A 19868-nucleotide genomic window follows, 5' to 3' on the forward strand; every position below is an offset into this window, starting at 1 on the left:
ACGGCTCTGGCAGGACTTTGGCCCCAGTGGTATTTAAAGCTTGGCACTGGAAGACATGGTGCCTGTTGAAGCCACAACTCAGAAACTAAAATGTCACCCATGGGCATTTGTCTTAAAAACAGGCAGAGAGAGAATAAAAAGGCAAGGGGAAGGAACAGGTAAAAGTAGAACTGTCTATGCTATGAAAAGGTATGCATCTGCCTACCCTATTCTTTTAAATTCACTATAAAGTCTCCGTTAACAAATGGATGGCAGATAATTTTCTGCAACTGAACCCTGATAAAACTGTTGATTTTTGCTCCAGATAACATCACCGCAATGATTAGGCAAGATTTTAGGTGTTTATCATCTTCAAATTGCTTTGACATTAGACATCTGGGTGTCATCTTTTACAGAGCTTTGTTTTAGTAGCCATGTTAAGCCATGGTAAAGTATTTTATGTTTGTACATGCTTTTCCATCTGAGGAACATTACAAAAATCAGAAATATTGTTTCAAAAGAAGAGATGAAGGTGCTAATCAATGCCTTTTTCTCTTCACGCTTGGACTATTGTAATGTTCTGTTCACTTGTCTGAACAAATCTTCTATGGAGCGATTGCAAGTGGTGCAGTATGCAGCTGCAAGGCTGCATTCAAAACCAACACTAGAAGGAGGTCGCACATTACTCCTGCGCTTAAGGCTCTTCATTGGTTCCCCATTAGTTTTAGAGTACATTTTAAGATTCTAGTAATTACATATGGAATTACATATGGATTTATGGTATATATTTAAGATCTTTTACATGGCCACTCCTGTGGCTGGTCTCTAAGGTCTTCTGCCAAAGAGCTTTTAGCCATTCCAAGAACACGTCTTAAGACTAATGGTGATCTTAAGACTAACAGTGCCTTCAGTGTTGTGACCCCATGGCTCTGGAACTCTCTCCCTTTAGCACTGAGAACTCTGAAATCAGTTGAAGTTTTTAAAAAATGTTTAAAAATTATCTTTTTGGTTAAGCTTTTAATTAACAGTATATTGAGCTGGTTTCACATAGGAGTTTTTGTTCTTGGATTTTAATAGGTTTTAATAGGTTTTCTTTATGGATCTGTATTCTTTTACCTGTTTTCTGGTTTTCTTTTATTGTAAAGCACCCTGTGACTTAATGTCTGTAAAAGGAGCTATATAAATAATAATAATAATAATAATAATAATAATAATAATAATAATAATAATAATAATAATAATAATAATAATACTTACTTAAATAATACTTACTAACTTTTCTTTTAGAAATTATAACATTTGTGACTTTAACAAAGATTAATTGTGTTTAACTATTTAAAGACTACAATGAAGACTATACTGTTTATTTTATTATTGTTATTATTTATCTTTTGTTCTATTGTTTTTATGTGCTTTAATGTATGTATAGATGCACTCTCCTAAAAACCTCATCCCAATCAATGTTAAGATCTTGTGAAATTATATTCACATCATAATATATGTCACAGAAAAACAAAATGTGCAAGGTCAGTATTGTGCATCCAAGTGCTTGGTATAAAGTGCAGGGCGCATGTTTACTTAGGGCATGTCTGAATCTACTTTTGCTTTTTTTAAGGATAGGAAAAATTCATGGTCTAAAAGGGTTGTCCTTATTCTCTTAATGGGTTGTGGGTGTGTTTTGGGCATAACATGCATTAAACAACCAAAGTCCATGGCTCGAGTGAACTTGGTACAAATGTGCACATTAAAGATCCAATTCTTGATTTTTTAAAGCACACACCTCAACCCCCATGAGGTGAAGAAGGCATTCCTCCAAGGAGGAAGTAAAATGTTTTTTTTTTGTTTTGTTTTTTTTTTGCAGGCAAGAATAATCTGTAACACCTTAATCCAGGGGTGGCCAACCCTGTTCCTGGAGAGCCACCTTCCTGCAGATTTCAGTTGCTACCCATATTAAACACACCTGCCTGTAATTATCATGTGGTGTTCAGGTCCTAATTAATTGGTTCAGGTTTGTTTGATAAAGCAACTGAAATCTGCAGGAAGGTGGCTCTCCAGGAACAGGGTTGGCCACCCCTGCCTTTATCCAATAATTTTCATATGTAAAGATGTTCATGTGTCCCTGTGTGTGTGGTAAGCAACATGTACATGTATGCACGTCATGGATTCCTAACTGGCTCTTTAAATAACAAAAAAAAAAAAAAAAAAAAAAAACTGGCCATTGACTTTAGATCAGCTTTTAGTTGGTCGATGGCGTTGTGTATATCAGTTGCCTCGATATAGAAACATGTCAACAATGCATCTTATCACACATCCTTTTTAGGCCAGCATGCCCCTGTATTTGCTATTTAAACAACCGCATGATGCTGCATTGCAACAGGTAAATGTATAGCAGTGCCTGTTGACTCTTTGGGTCTCTTTACATACTCTTCATGTGTTTTCTCTGCTTGGATATCTATCTGATCTGTGAAAATGATTCCATTTACATTTGTATTTACTTTATACCTATCCTTTGAAAATCAGAGAGTGTCTATATTCATATAACACCTTTGTGAAATGGTGCTTTATGGTTGTAGTTTGTAGTTTTAGTAAACTATACCACTGTTGGATACTAACTAACTAACTAACTAACTAACTAACTAACTAACTAACTAAGTAACTAACTAACGTAATAAATAATATATAAATAAATAAATAATAAACGTAATAAATAAATAATAAACAAATAAAGAAATACCCACTCTTCAGGCTATAGGTCAATTTTATGATATAGTAAAGATGGACTATAAACTGTAGTTAAAGTGGAAAAGAAAGGAAAAGAAAAGTAATAGCTTATCTATTATAATATATAAAGACTGATATCATTTATTTTCATTTTTGTTGATTCTGCTGCTTAAGGTGACCAAAAGGTGAAGGCTCACAAAATCAACCTCTTGACTATTTTTGAAACAGTTTCTCTGCAAAAAGAGGCAGTGGCTGAACAAAACAGGCTTTCAAACATAAATATTTTAGCATTTAATTAGCAAGTAGTGGCATACAAACAGCGACGAGAGAGCTGAGCAGGTACAAAGTCAAATGCAAATGGGTCTTAGAAAAAAAAAACTCGGAGAAAGAAAATTTCATTCTCCCCAAGACATTCGGAGCAAATGAATTCAGCGAACAAAAGCTAAACGCTGACAAAACATGCAAATGGAAAATGAAGTTACAATGCAATCTGATCTCTGCATTACAAACATTTGCCAGGTCTGTTCAAGGAAACGTCAGGAAGATTTGGAACGGTAACTTGTTCTTTTGAAAGTATAAATGCAAGCTATCAAAAGTTGACAAGACTTTAGGGAATGAATTAGACTGCAGTTGTCAGGGTGAATGTGTAGGATGAAGCTTAAGTTTTTTAATTATTTAAATTTATTTAGCTGGTCAAAAGATTTTGAGGCTATTTTTACCAGTAAATCATCATCCGTGTAGCAGATATATATAACATGATGATTTTAGTAACCGATAATCATTATTCATTTCAATTATAATTTTGTTAATAAAAGTGAAAATGAATTAGATTTATAGATTAAACCCCTTCCAAATAAAATGGAAGCTAATTAATACAGTAATTACCATTATATACAAAAACCCTCTAAGTTAGCACAGCTGTGTGATAGTTTGACATCTGATATAAACTAAACTATTAAAAATTGTTTCTAATAATTGAGAAACAAATACTAATAACTAGAAACAAGAAACGTTATACGTATATTATTAATATGGTAAGCTAGAAATATAAAATCTAATCTAATACAAATAATGTGTGTGTTATAGGGATGGGAAGATTAATCGATATGTATCGATACGCGGTCATGCGCGTGCACGATGCGAGTGCATCGGTTGAGCAGCAGAGGATGAATGAAATTTTGGAAGCAAATCGAGATGCATCGGTTTTTGCGAGATGCATCGGTTTTTCCGAGATACAGCTTATTTTTTAATATAGAATGTATTTTTTATTTATTAACAAGTGTTGTCAACCTGTTTTTGGCGCATAATTTAATCGACCTACATAAAGTAAGCCTTAGCAACGGATTAGCGGATGTGTACACATACTCTACAACTCAGTGTATCAGGTGTGCGGATGAAGCTAGTGGTGCGCCCTCAGAAAGCGCGAGAAGCAAAACAAACATTTTATTCCCCACTGAGTTTTAAATCTAAAGTATGGCAACATTATGGATTTAAGGATGGACGACTTGACAGGACAGATGCAATTTGCAAAATGTGCCGCGCATCTATAAAATATGCGGGCAGTATGAGTAATCTGATATCTCACTTGAAGCGGCGCCTCGGTGTTGTTGTGAAAGCATCTTCCAGTGTTCCTACATCACCGGCTTTCGCACTGCTTGAACTGTAGCTACCAGCTCCAAAAGTGGTGAGAAAAGCATTGCAAGTTTTTTTTCCATGCGCAAAAGTTTTGTGCGCTCTATGCCAATAACGGATGTTATTGCATTGTTCATCTGCAGGGCCGGAGCAAGCTGAACTGCTGCTCTAGGCAGAGGACGATCACGCCGCCCTCAACCCCAATGTGAAAACGAAAGTGACCGGTTATGAAAATGAAGTGACGTGTCGCGTGTATTCTGCCGCCTTATGCGCGGATATAACTGAGGACGCGCGGGTGTCGCGGACCTCTATTCTGCCGCCCTATGCGCGGATATAACTGAGGACGCGCGGGGGTCGCGGACCTCTATTCTGCCGCCCTATGCGCGGATATAACTGAGGACGCGCGGGGGTCGCGGACCTCTATTCTTCCGCCCTATGCGCGGATATAACTGAGGACGCGCGGGTGTCGCGGACCTTTATTCCTCCGCCCTATGCGCGGATATAACTGAGGACGCGCGGGTGTCGCGGACCTCTATTCTGCCACCCTATGCGCGGATATAACTGGGTGTTGCGGACGCCGCCCTCTCTATACTGCCGCACTAGGCGGTTTTAAACACCTCCTCCTGTTAATTTTTATTTAATTATATTAATAATAATAATATTAATAATAATAATGATAAAAATAATGGGTGTCACGGTGGCACAGTGGGTAGTTTGACCACCTCACAGCAAGAAGATTGCTGGTTTGTTATATTTTTATTAGCCTGTTGTTTACAGTGACAGTGATGTTTCAAAGCAGCATAACACTGCTAGTTCACGACCTTAAGTGTTGAATAATCAGTGGCAAAATAAATCTTTGTAAAACTTGTTTTCATAGTTGAAAAGTTAAATCACAATTCTTGTTGTGCAATGCTCAACCTTTATGTTGAAAGAGTGCAAATATATATATTTTAATATATATTGCACTTATACATTCTGTTTATCTTGAAAATACTTAAATAATATGTGCTATAGGTTCTAAAATGGCCCTCTACTGTAAACTGACACTCTGGCTCTGAGAGAAAAGCCAGTTTGTAAAAAAAGTCTTGGTTTTGCTTGGTTAATAAATAATCAAACTCATTCAATGGCACAGCATCCTCTTTTACATAATCTCATAAACTTGATTTAATTAGTTAGTGCTGAATTATCGCATCGTATCGTGATATGGGTGTAAATCGTATCTTGTCGCATCGCAATATGTCATAAATGTATCGCTAATATATCGGATCGTATTCTTTGTATCGAGATGCGTATCGGATCGGCATTAAAGCTTAGATGCCCAACCCTAGTGTGTTAAAATTGTAATGATGTGTAAAATTAATTTGACAAAAAACGACAATAAAATCATAGACTGTAAAAGATATGAACGTAGTATCTGTAACGTCACCCATATTTTCTGAAGAGCGCAAATGCAGCTACAAGTCATGGCCATCCGTCAACATTTTGTTTGAGCATCATCACACCGACCAGTGGATACCAAACAAGGGCAAAGGGGTGGAGCATGAGCATTAAGTGCACAGCATGCCATATTATCTGTTAATTTGGAAATAATCCAAAAAGGCAACTGACTGTTCAAAGCCACATAAAACAAAACAAAAATATGATGTTTATGCCAAGTTCAGCAGCTAATCAGCCAGAATAACATGATGGCGACCAGCGAGACCTACCTGATAAAAAAAAAAAAAATCACCCCCTCACATTAGTCATGAAGAGTAATATTAGCTATATGAACCAAAACCATCTTTAGTACCAGGCTGTAAACATGTTTTCATCAGCTGTAAAACTGGCCAATTTAGCATTGCTGTCAGTAAACATCTGAACTTTCTTGAGCCAGCCTCCAAAGGCCAGTCGATGAATTTCAGATTCAGTTACTTCTGTATTAGTTTTACGAGGGAGAGAGGGCCAGCTCTCCTCTCGTAAATCCACTAGAGGCTGTTGTCAACTGACTGACTGACCGATTACCCCAACATCTTTATCTAAACCCAACCAATAGTGTTTTCAAAACCACTGATAGACCAGTGACACATTTACAGCAAAAAAACAAACAAACACTGTAACCTGTAAACTAAAAACTTTTCTTAGAATAAAAATTTTGAGAAATTGGATTTCCAAATTGTTCAAAGCATAATACAATTAAGATTCTCGTTTTAGTATATCCTTTCAAAGACTTTGTTCCATCAGACATGACTATAACCTTGACTACACGCCAGCTGGAATTTCAATCAGTAAAAAAAGATCATAGTTTGTGTCACATTGAGAGGCCTTTCAAAATCAGTTATTTGGATATTCTGCCTGTATTCCCTCATGAGAGAGTCATGTGAGAATACCTACAGTACATACCTTCATATGTTTTCTGCTGAAGTGCGAAGTAATATATAGGGCTTTCTGTCAAACACCCGTCAAGAAGAACTTGGACGCTCCGCTAGCCCATTTTCCCCCCTGAGCACAGACAGCATGAGGCAGTTTGTCCTTAACAGCAACCTGGAAAGACTCTCTGTGGGAGAGAAAAGAAAGTGCACATTTCAGGTAATGGCTGCGAGCGGAGAGAGAGACGAAGAAGAAAAAAAGAGCAACAGAAACGGTAGAAGGGGGAAATGGGGGAAAGGAAGTGAGAAAGGAGTGCTAATCTAGGCTGAGGGAAAGCAATTTCATAGGCAGAGTGTTTGGAATGATGTTTTTTCACAGCGCTGAATCCATTTTAGAAACATCTGCAACATGAGAGTTGACATTTCTGCTGATTGGCATTTAACAAGTGCTTAAAGCGCTCTTGGTTCTCTTTTCACTCTTGTTCCATTTCCTGCTGCACAAGCTAGTTAGTGTGACAAAAAGCAGAAAGAGAGAGAGAGAGAGAGAAATGGAGAGATGAAATGGTCTCAGAGGTCAATTTTCTGTCTCCCGTCAGCGAGACGCTCACTCAGAAATGAATTCTTCTTGTCATTCCAAACCATTTCATTCTTCTGTGGGACACAAAATGAGAAATTTTGAGGAATGTCCTAGTCAATTTTATTAGGTACCAGAGCTTTCACAAGCCAAAAGGGACAGAAAAGCATCATAAAAGTAATCTATATTACCTAAAATCCATGTCCGTATGTGAGAAACATACTGAAAGTTTGCCATTTCTCAAAAATAAAAGATCTTTATAGGGATTAATGGTTTCATGAAGAAACTTTTGTCATGGTCCTGACCTGGTCTTGTCTGTCCTGTCAGTGTTTAATGTTTCTCTGTTGGTCATGTGCTTGTTTACATTGCTTTGTCTTAATTTGTGTTGGCCAGTGGTGGTAAGAGTACTGAAAAATCATACTTAGGTAAAAATATGATAACCATTCAAGTAACTAACCCTTACTTGTTTAGAAATCCACACAACGTCAAGCTGTAACATCATTAGACAGTGATATTTGGTACATTGATGCCAACCTGACATTGAGTTTTGATGTCAAAACGGTTTTCATTTCTAAATAAAAAGCAACCTCCCCATGATGTTGAGACACAACGTCAATCTAACGTCATGTTGACTTATTGTGCTTGCTGGGTGTGTAAGGCTATTTCAGTCATCATACAGTAAACATTCGTCATCTTCTCATCAGTGACATGCATCTAACCAGTCTCTGGGTCAATGTGTGTAAAGGTTTTGGACATCTTCTTGGACACTTTTAATGCTTCCAAACAGTTTGCTGAAATTATAAATCGCCCATGTCTTGAGGTAGTTCATTATGATGCAATGTACCTTCTGTGTGCGATTTGATTGGAGAGGAATCATTTTAACTCTAGGAAAAAATAAAGTAAAGACTGCAGGTTAAAGCAAAATAGTTAAGTAAAAGATCAGATACTGCACTGAAAACGTACTCAAGGGAAAGTAAAAGTACACATTGTTAAAACTACTTAGTAAATTACAATTCCTGAGAAAAACTAATCAATTACATTAATTTGAGTATTCGCAATTTGTTACTTTACACTACTGGTGTTGGTCATGTGCTCCTCTTGTCTTTCTTCTTTTCAGATACTTATTTATTTAAGTTGTCATCCTGATTGTTTTCACCTGTCTCTAATGTGCTTTGTTGTATATATTGTGTTGCATGTCCTCAATTTTTTGTTGGTTCATTGCGTGTGAGCTTGTCTCAGCATATCTTGTAGCTTAGCCTTGTATTCTTACATGGTGTTTCGTCTTGCATGTTCTTCAGATTCTTTTGTTTATTTATTGTTTATTTGTAGCTACTAATTTTGTTTATTCCTATTGTTTACCTAATTTTGTGTTCTAATCTCTGTCTTGCTTTATCCTTTTAACCATTTTTGTTCCATTTTTCTGTTACTCCCAGTCTTGTATTAGTAGTTGATTTATTAGTTGTCTTTTTGATCGTTTAAATTTCTCTCTTTAGGATTCTAGAAGTCTTTATTTCAAATGTATCCGATTCCCCTAGTTGGTCTAGTTTTCTTTCTACTAGCAATTTTTTTATTTTATTTAATATTTTCTTTTAGATTTAGTTTTATTATTTTATTGTATAATTATTGTAGCCTATCTGCTGCTCTGTCTTTTGCCGCGGTCACATTAGAGTTTGAGCATGCGAAATTCTGTTGTACAACGCTGATTAGACAATTAAAAAAGCAAGCGATTGGTCCAGATTTTAAATTTCTGTCCAGAGATGTCATGTTTTGATCCTCGATTGGTCTCATGCAGTCAAGTGATGCAATTTCGCAAGTCAGAGTTCACCAAGCTAGAACTTCGCAACGCAGTGAACTGCGAAACTTGTCGCATGAGCTTGCATTTTCGATCTGACGCATTTACGTGCTTATGAATGGAAGTCTATGGGGAGAAAAATCCAGTGTGGCCACAACTATACATTTGCATAACTATCTACATTTCCAGACCTGTGTCCTGACATCCTTGATCTGCCAGTCTGAAGTTTACATGGCTTGCTTCAATTATCCAGCTCTGGTGTTGACCTCTGTTGCTCCTACTCCTGGCTGGCTGATCAGTTTAGTGCCATCTTGTCCCTGCATCTGGCATCCTAATTGTGCTAAATTCCATCAATAAAACTTTTGTGTTGTGCCTTGCTGCAACTGGATCAGCTTTCTTGCAACCAACTGTGACAACTTTAACAAACATGGAAGGCCCTATCATACACCCGGCGCAATGTGGCGCAAGAGTCGTTTTGACATTTTGCGCCACGCTCTTTAAATAGCAAATGCATTTGCTCTCATATGTGCGCCCACAGGCGTTCTGGTCTAAAAAGGAAGGCGTTCTGAGGTGCACTGCTGACGCGTTGCTATTTTGAGAAAATCTAATAGATTTTTTATTAGACCAAAACAAACCTGGTCTAAACTCCAGCACAGATTTGCACTTCGCTTACACACTGCTTAATAGCCTACACACAAGATGTAGAGCAATACTCAAATATCTTTACATATGAAAAATTAAAAATATTAAGGATAGGCCTATATATAGGATATAATAAGAATATATATAGAATATAAATATAAAGGATTAAAATATTACAAAATATATTATTTTCTAGCCAACAGCATCTCGGGAGGCTTTTTCAGTTCATTCATAACAATTTGCTTTTGTATAATGTTATTATTATTAGCAGTATTATTTATTATATCCATATTTATATTTGTTTTAGTAAAAACAAGCTTAAAAATTTGCCCTCCTTCAGGTTTTAGACCATATGGGGCACAGCATGTGTTTTAGGATATAACACACTTCGTTATTATTGTTCATTTATTCGTTTGCTGGAAATTATAACTGAATTTAGAATTAGTTTTGAAACAAATATTTGCGCTTAACAAATGAAATTAATTATTTATAGGCTAACTGATGTCTGTGCATAAAGGTTTCCCTATCCAAAAGCGAAAGTAGATCTCTCATTCTTGCGCGGTAGATGCTCTGTTTAACTGTTTTCTGTTAAAAAAAAAAAAAAAAAACATTCATTGCTCTCAGGATATTTAAAAAGAAGGATGAAACATCTCAGGGTCACAAGTCTTTATCCAGACCGGCCAGTAGTGAAGAGCTTTCAAGCTCAACACTATGAATATTTTGGACTTCCATCTATACTCTTAGATTAATGTTTGAGTACTTAATGTTGTGCATTTATTTCTGAATAGGCTTTTATTGATTAATTCGGTTCTTGGAATGATACAATACAATCCATCACTAATGTCTGTCTGAGGATTTTAGACATTGACTGACATTCCCACTTTTTCACATTAGTTCCTGTTGAGTCCATGTGTGTGTCAGTATCAGTTAAGTTGGACATGTTCTACCCTGTGATGGCTGATCGTGTTTGACAGACACAGAGGGTCAATTCAAGGGCAAAATCAATAACACAACTTTTCAATTCCTCCCTGACAAAGTCTTAATATAACAACAGAGCGTCTGAGAAAAAGATGGCTATCCATACCGCGTGATCCACTCAAAACCTTTTAGTTAAAAATAAACAAGAGCATTTAGAGATCAGTAATTGCAGACATTTAAAAAAACAGACATTTAGCTGAATATATTTAATTAACCCATACAGACTGGGTTATTTTAAGAAAAATAGAAAGACATACTTTGAAATACATCCTTTGAAAGCTTTAATTTAAGTGGGAAGCGACATTGAGATGATTGTTCGAATTATTTCATTTCAGAAAGCCCAGTAGATATTATCGAATGCCTTGTGTGTGTATTTGTGTTTGTTTGTGTGTGTGTGTGTGTGTGTGTGTGTGTGTGTGTGTGTGTGTGTGTGTGTGTGTGTGTGTGTGTGTGTGTGTGTGTGTGTGTGTGTGTGTGTGTGTGTGTTTCAAAAAGCAGATGGTGATGCAGATTGAATGAGTCAATGGATAACCTCTTCATCCCTCCTTTGATTCCCATGGCAACATGATGCTGTGGGTTGCAGGTTAATCTAGAGGAAAATCATAAAAAGAGCTCTGAGCACATTCGATTACCTTAATTTTCATAATCAATGTGTGATTACTACATATGTTTATCCAGATCCAGTTAATGTACAGTACGTATAATTGGAATATGAAAATTTCAAGTTATAGCATGTCAAATGTCAATTTAACTATTCAAATATGTATTTTGCCCTGTTGATCCTGCCATTACACATATTCAGTAGTTTGGTTGACTTATTGTGAAAACTTAAATTAAAAGTTCATCCAAAACTGAATCATTTACTCACGCTATTTGTTTCAGAACTGGGGCTTGTTCCATAAACCAAGCTTAGAGTAAAAGCCAGGCTTATTTTGGTAAGTCAGGTTTATTAATGGCGGATTCGGTTTCATAAATCAAATTTACGATAGTTCAAACTCAGTTACTCTGACAGCTTATGCTGGGAAACTAGCCTGGTCCGGGGCAGATTAACTCCCAGACTAAGCCTTAAGTTAATAATCGAAGTAATGTTAACATTTAAAAGCCGTAATTTGATGCCATATTAATTAACTTAACCTCTTAATAATAATGAAGACTTTATAGTCACTTAATAATAATAATTATTTATTAATATATTATATATATATTAGTGCTGGCAATCGTTTAAAAAAATACAGAATTATTCACACTTTTTAAAAAAAATTAATCGCGATTAATCGGGGTTAATCACATTTAATAGACTGAAACTTGTAATTTTGGCTATTCAAATGTAAAATTAACGTAAATGCAAGACAAAAACTATTTAACACTTTACTATTTCTTCATGTAAACAACATACCCACAATAAACCATCAAGTTCCTGGCTTGACATCCATATTTATTACAGAAATTAAAATGCAGGCATGTTAGTGCCATTTGAATTTTAAAACAATCAATGCCAATAAAGAAAACTTTGATTTCCAAGTTGGATTCTAAGTGGACTGCAAAAAAATGCCAAAATACAGGCATTGCAAATATGGAAATTGGAAAATTATAATAATAAATGTATTGAATACAAAAAATTTGTACTCGTTGTAAAGTTGTATTGCTGTGAGTTGAGAACATTAATTATGAATTAGAAACAATTTTGCGCACACGCACACAGACCAGGGCCGTGCACAGGGGGGTGGCCCGGTGGCTAGAGCGGCCACTGCCCCTCTGCCCTCATTGGCTTAGGTGCCCCTCTCAGGAGGCACTTGCTCATCACTTTGCGATCGAGTTGCAGCACCTGCTTCTGTATGGGTCTGTGCACGGGCGTGACAGACAAACACACACACAGATAGATACAGTACACACACATAACGCCCGAAGGACTACGCAGGGAGCGACTCCCTTCATATTAAACACGCATGATCGCGTTCATAAAATTTGCTTAAACTAACCGTTCTAAAGTATGGCTGTATTTCACAAGGATTCTGACAAAACAACACGAAGCAGACGCTTTCGTTGTGTTTAGGGAGGAAACACGTCAAACTTACTGAAACATTGAAGGATTCATGCAGAAAGGCGTTGGAATGTCTTTGACAGCTCGCGACTTCATTGACAATTTCTAAGTACATTTACATAAGACATCAATTCTCAGATTTTAATATGATTAAGATAATACTTTTATTAAAAGTCTACTATGTAAGCAGTGATACCTTAAAGAAGCACCGAGTCATGAAATGCGGAGGTTTTTCTTTCCGTTCACCATGCGATATCAATTTCCATTAAAAAAGTCAAAAGTTAAAAATGACACACCTGAAACTGCAGGAAAATCTGGACAGCCTGGTGATGCGACAATAATTGTTTTATACTGAAACTAGTCTTTAAAAAGGGCTTCCTTAGTCTTATCCATATTTCTTTGCATGTTTACCACACGTCGGCCATCATTTTCAGTTTTCTTCAAAATATCTCTTTTTGTGTTCAACAGAAATAGCAAGTTCTAAAGATTTGGAACCCCTTTTTATGGTGAGTAAACTGAGTGAATTTTCATTTTTGGGTCAACTATCTCTCTAACACCTACAGATTGATTGGTTATTTAATTTTTGTCTTGCAGCAATTGATACATTTTGCAAAGAAGATGAATGCATTTACTTCTGGTCCTACAATGACTAAGAAAAATAATAATGAGAAACATAAAAGCAAATGGCCTCATTTTTAGCTATTTAATTACATGTTTGCAAATTTTGTCTCATAGGATTGTCTTCCCACACAATGTTGTGTCGATGACTGTATGTATCAGACGGATGTGATACTTTATGAAACAGTCAATATATAATTTAGCAAATGTTTCACAGCTACTGTAATTTATGAGTCATGTTACATTGATGAGTGGTGAAGTAGTTGGATTGTAACCAGCTTTAACTGCTACAAACTGCGGTGGATTACAATGTAGGCAGTGGTGGATGAAGAACACTAATTAAGCACCTGAGTCAAAGTACAAATAGAGAAATAAAAATTTACTCAAATATATTATTAAGTAATTGGAGTATTCATTATTAAAAATAATAATTGTATAATAATTATAATAATAATAGTAATAATAATTGTATACTAACAACAATAATTTATTAATAATAATATTAATAATAATAATAATAATAATAATAATAATAATAATAATAATAATGGTGTTAATAACAATTAATAATAATAATATTAATAATAATAATAATAATAAGAAGAAGAAGAAGAAGAAGAAGAAGAAGAAGAAGAATTGTATAATAAAAATAATAATAATAATAATTATTATTATTATTATTATCATCATCATCACCATCATAATTCTTCTTATTATTATTATTATTATTATTATTATTATTATTATTATTATTATTATTATTATTATTATTATATTAAATAAAAATAATTTATTGAAAATAAATATATTTAAATGTATTTATTATAAATATGTAAAATGTATTTTTTAAATGTATAAATAAAATATATAATTAATCATTTTATATATATATATATATATATATATATATATATATATATATATATATATATATATATATATATATATATAAAGTCAACTACATAATGTCTTCTTTATTTCTTGGGGGATGGGGGGGTATTTAGGGTGTTTCACCAATAGTGCAGTTAAAACTAGAAACAAAGTTTTTCTTGCAATAATTTGGAGGGGTGTCCCAAAACCTTTGGCAATATAGTGTATACATAATCATATTCTTAATAATTTGATTGATATGCCTCTAAAATGAATCTTTACTGCAGCGATTACCAAGTGTTACATTTTGTAAAAACACAATGAAGTTTTCAACATCTTGCTGATGAAAACTTGGCAGAGAGTGTGTAACATCACCTTTAAGCTAAAGTAAAAGCATGTTTTATAAATTAGTAGATGACTTTTAAAGAAAGATGGGACAGTCGAATCATAGACTTTAAGAGATAGTTCATCTCGTTATCTGAACTTTTCGTTTGCGGTGACATTTACTGAAATGTCTAAAACGCATTTAAAATAGTCTTCATTTCACTCTCAGTAAGAACAGATAAGAGAGAGACAGCAAGGTGACTTTCAGCTGTAGGAGTGACAGATAACCCATTAAAACCTGGTGAAAGTGAGAGATATAGAGGAAGTGAGGGAAGCATAGAGATGAGATAATGCTAATAGGTTAGTGTCATGAAAAAAAAATCCAGTTTCAGATCACATGGCTGAATGGTGGAATCTCTGAGATATACTGCTGCCTATGGTCTTGCCCATCAGACAAATGTCAGAAATGGTTTCCTAGCACTGTACAATTTTTCCTCTGTTGGCTTTCATCATTGTCAGTTTGGCTGTATTGAGTTAATCAGACAGACAGGCTTCCCCCCTCCGGTGCCAGACGAGGTCAGGACAAAATCTGCAGTTCACTGCTGTGAATTAACTCATCATACTGGGGACAGAACTGAGGGAATATAATTATTCTCACTTAAACAGTGTTAATAGCTAATGAATATACTGCAAAAACATATCATAGTCATTAAGCTAAACAGACCAGTTCAAATTACAATGGTGTTCATGTGCATTTCCCAAAAGCATCATTACTAGTCACAAGCTTCCTTAATTCCGACATAGTTCCATGATTCAGTGTTTCGCAAAATGTAGTTTAAACGAATATTCACAAAACAACATCATGGTTGGATCCAGTGATGTGCGGTGAGGTTTGTGGCTAGTGAGACACTGACTCTTTCTAATTCAAAGGTCAGATTTACAAACATATCCACCCGATATATTTGCCAACTACTGATTGTGTTTCATATATCATTTCAACATTCTTTCTATAAACATGGCAGGTACATATTGGGCCAAGGAAGAATGTAAAATGTAAAGAAATTAAATATGTCCCCAAGAAAACACCCAGCTGTATGTTACAGACAACTATAATAGTATAAACTATATCAAGCGACTCACTCAGCACCACAGCAGATGCGCTCTCTCTCATTCACACACACACAAACAAACAGCACCACGACAGATGCACACTCTCTCTCTCTCTCTCTCTCTCATTCACACACACACAGGATTCGCACACTGGTCTTACCTTTACAGTACTTGTAAATTAAGTCTTGACATGACTTCAATTACTTTGAAATGATCAAGTTATCTTCTGACCCGCCCTTTTAAGCAAATCCTTTAGCTCTGGGATTGGTTGTCTATTATTTACTCATGTTTTGATTTAAAGTAAAATTTAAAGAAATTTTTGAGCTGATATGCGCGAATTTGGCAGCCAGTCAGAGCAAAACATAATAATGGACTCTATTGATTTTTACTGCGTAGAAGAAGAGCAATAATGTGAGCTCATGCACGCCCTCTTCAGTGCGGCAGAGCTACTGCCTGCCTCACCTCGTCTTTTCAGTGCGGCTTTATGTCAGATTTTACACTAAATAAGTGATAGACATACGTGAAATACATTACCTATTTTATGAAAAGTAAGGACATATAATAAAAATGTTTACAATGTATAAAACATTTGAATAAAACATTACATTGGTAGCATACACTGAGTCAGCAAAAAGGATTGCGCAATCTGACATGAGGCACAGCTCGGGCTGCCTCAGCTCGCTTTCTACACTGTAATTGAACAAAAGATATGCAAAACACAGCAATTTTGATCATAACAATGATTAAAATCATTTGAATTATACAGAAATTGCATTTGTAGCACAAATCATTCATTTATTCATTCATTTTCGGCATAGTCCCTTTATTAATCTGAGGTGACCACAGCGGAATGAACCGCCATCTTATTCAGCATATTTTCTACGCAGTGGATGCCCTTCCAGTTGCAACCCATCACTGGGAAACATCCATACACACTCATTCACACTCATACACTAAGGGCAATTTAGCCTACCCGATTCACCTATAACACATGATTTTGAACTTGTGTGGGAAACCGGAGCACCCAGAGGAAACCCACGCAAACACGGAGGGAACATGCAAACTCCACACAGAAACGCAAACTGAACCAACCGAGGCCCGAAACAACGACTTTCTTGTTGTGAGGTGAACATGCTACCCACTGCGTCACTGTGCAGCCCAGCACAGACCAGTGGACAAATATTTATTTTATCATTAGTATGCATCTCATGATGGCAGGTGAGGATAATGACAGGTGAGGCACCCTGTGAAGGAAACTCATTTCGGCCGCTTGTATCCGAGATCTTGTCTTTTTGGTCATTTTCGGCTATAGGTGAGCATAAGAACGTAGACTGACCAGTAAATCGAGAACTTTGCCTTTCAGCTCAGCTCCTTATTTAATTTTTAAAGACATGTTCTATGGTCTGATGGAACTAAAATTGAATTGTTTGGCCATAATGACCAGCGTTACATTTGGAGGACAAAGAGGGATGCATACAAGCCTAGGAACACCTTCCCAACTGTGAAGTTTAGAGGTGGCAGCATCATGTTCTAGAGGTGTTTTGCTGCAGGAGGGACTGATGCACTTCACAGAATAGATGGCATCATGAAGTAAGAACATTATGTAGAAATATTGATGAAAACGTCTTTAGACATCAGCCAGAAAATGAAAGCTTGGCCACAAATGGGTCTTCCAAATATACCATAACAAGGCCTACACGGAAAATGGAACCTGGAACCTTTTTTAGACTGTATATAAACTTCTGGTTTCAACTGTATCTTATATTCAGCTGTATTTCTGAAGAGTGTGCAGAAAAAGGAGCCCTAGAGTTCAATACATGAGCTCATATTAAAACATTGCATCTAAATGAAAGTGTGAAAGAATTCCATAGTTAAAAGCAGGGTTTAAGACGATGCTAACTGAGATTAACCAATGTGGAAAGCCCATTAGTACTGAATGACAGAGGTGCAACCACAGTTTAGAGAAACAGTAACAGTCATGACAAGTTGGTTAATTTCCTTACAGATAATGACTTACATTGTTGTACAGTACAAGAAACACATCCCTAGCTCTTTGGTCATGTATAACCATAGTTCAACAAAGTCTGAGGGAAGTGTTTAACGCAACACTGCCCTGAGAAATTATAGAATCACTTAGAATAATTACAGAAGCAGAGGTCCACTTACATTGCAGCAAATACCTAGAGAAGAGAATTCAATCTAGTGCACACATAATAACAGAGCCACAGGTAAGTGCATAAAGACTGCTCTTCAGGGGCATAAGATCACTTCAATGAAACCAGCTAAACCTCAAGGCACGGCCAGGGCAATTTAAAGCGGGTCTATACCAGAAGTGTTTTCTCAGGCAAAGTGTTTTCTAAAGGCCATTTGGCATAGCACACTAACAGACAACCTATTACCAAACATCACTTTTAGACATTTCACAACCTGACAAATACCAAGAGACTGCGGTACACTGATCCGACAAAACTCAGTGTAGCGTCTGTTGCATCTGTCATGTGTTTCCAAGTGCAGTGAGAACTGGGCTTTGAAAATAATACTAATAGACAGGCCAGACCTAAACTGCAACAACGCAAACGGGACAAACAGACAGTCCTGCCTTTGTTTTATTCCACTGACAGATGATTTGGTGTTTCCCAACCCTGTTCCTGAAGGCACACCAACAGTACACATTTTCAACCTCTGACATATCAAACACACCTGAATCAACGCATCAGAACATTAGAAGAGACTCCAAAGCCTGAAAGGAATGGTTCAGATAAGGGAGACATCCAAAATATGTACTGTTGATGTGCCTCCAGAAACAGGGTTGTGAAACATTGAATTACAGGATGGATAAGATAGACTTAAATTTACATTTGAGATTTCAATCTCAAAAATAAAATAAAACCACAGACAAAGTGAGCAGGTAAATAGCCCTAAGATAGGGCTGGGCTGATAAATGATATTCCAATTGTAAATCGAATCCTGATAAAATTTATGTCAATAACAATAAAACTTTTTTTTTTACTCTATATTGATCCAAGAGCCAATCACAGAGCAGAAATGTGCAACAATGGGAATCTAAAAGTGTGTTGATATTAATCTTTTCGGCCACCGAAAATTTTTCGGCTGAAAATATGTTATGCCATTTAATGGACCCTCTAATTTTTGTGGCTTCAGTCATTGTCTCTTTAAACCATAGTTATTATGCTATGTTCACACCATCACGCTATTTATTCGTTTCATTCACGCATCAAATCCGCTTCATTCGCGCGTCAAATTCACTTTAGAACAGATGCGGATTTGTGTAATTCTGTCTGCCTGGTGACTGTAGCTTCGTTGCTAAATGGCTAGCATGGATTTTATTGAGACAATAACTGTGTTTATGTGCTTTATAAAGGCTGAAAAAACAGCTTAGATTCATTTGGAGCAGTGTCTGAGTCCACTAGATCCTTTCAGAGGTGCACCCAGCTCTGTGAGAACTCCTCCAGAAACTTAACCTAGATGGTGGAGGCTTTCAGCGGTGCTTCTGACTGAGATGAGCCCAGTTTGATGAACTGTTGTCTAGTGTCGGCTGGAGGATTTCCCCTGGGACACCAACAACAGGCACTTTGTCATAAGCACATAAGCATCCTGATTGGTTAACGCGGTGCGAATGTCCGCTGAAGTTCAGATTTTTGAAACTGATCAATTTGCACGAAACACAAGTTAAGCGCATCAAACGTGCAAAACGCTCCATTCACACCGCGTCATTTGCGCAATTCGCGCCATTCGCACCGCAGGATGTCTATTTGCGTCTTTGCATTGACTTAACACAATGCACATCTCATGTGAACACAGCATTGTTGATTTAGCCATTTGAATTGAAGTGTAAAAAATGTTTTAGTTTATAGGTCTTGAAGTTTAAACACAAATATAATTCATGTTAATTTTATTTGCCTGCAGTAAAAAATACACACATAATTCATAAAATATCTTAATACTTTGAAGAATACTTAAGAATTTAATGTTTTCACTGCCTTAGAAATTTGCAATTAAAGCCAATTAAAAAACTTTTTTAAAACACTGCTATTTTCTTCAATATCACAGCATGCAGTGTCCAAGTTATCAATTGGCTGAAAGAAGTGCCTTGGAAGTCATAAAAGGTGTCATTTTGTAACTGTCATTTTTGGGAACTAAATCAGGAAGGCTGGCAGTTCTGTAAAAGCTTCAGACAGAGGTGTCAGACCTCCAAACTAAGACTAAAAAAGGGGGAAAAAC

At 36.2% G+C, this 19868-nt stretch overlaps 1 long non-coding RNA gene across 2 annotated transcripts in view; it reads right to left on the reverse strand.

Annotated features, from left to right (window-relative positions):
* Positions 1-19868, reverse strand: part of LOC141379125 (uncharacterized) — a 137228-nt gene that overhangs the window by 79536 nt on the left and 37824 nt on the right. For both annotated transcript variants that reach the window (XR_015516982.1, XR_015516981.1), the window contains exon 2: positions 6712-6865. This is a non-coding gene — a long non-coding RNA (uncharacterized LOC141379125). The remainder of the gene's footprint in view (positions 1-6711; positions 6866-19868) is intronic.

The sequence above is a fragment of the Danio rerio genome, chromosome 19 (assembly GCF_052040795.2).
Source record: "Danio rerio strain M-AB ecotype USA chromosome 19, GRCz13ab, whole genome shotgun sequence".
NCBI classification, from domain to species: domain Eukaryota; kingdom Metazoa; phylum Chordata; class Actinopteri; order Cypriniformes; family Danionidae; genus Danio; species Danio rerio.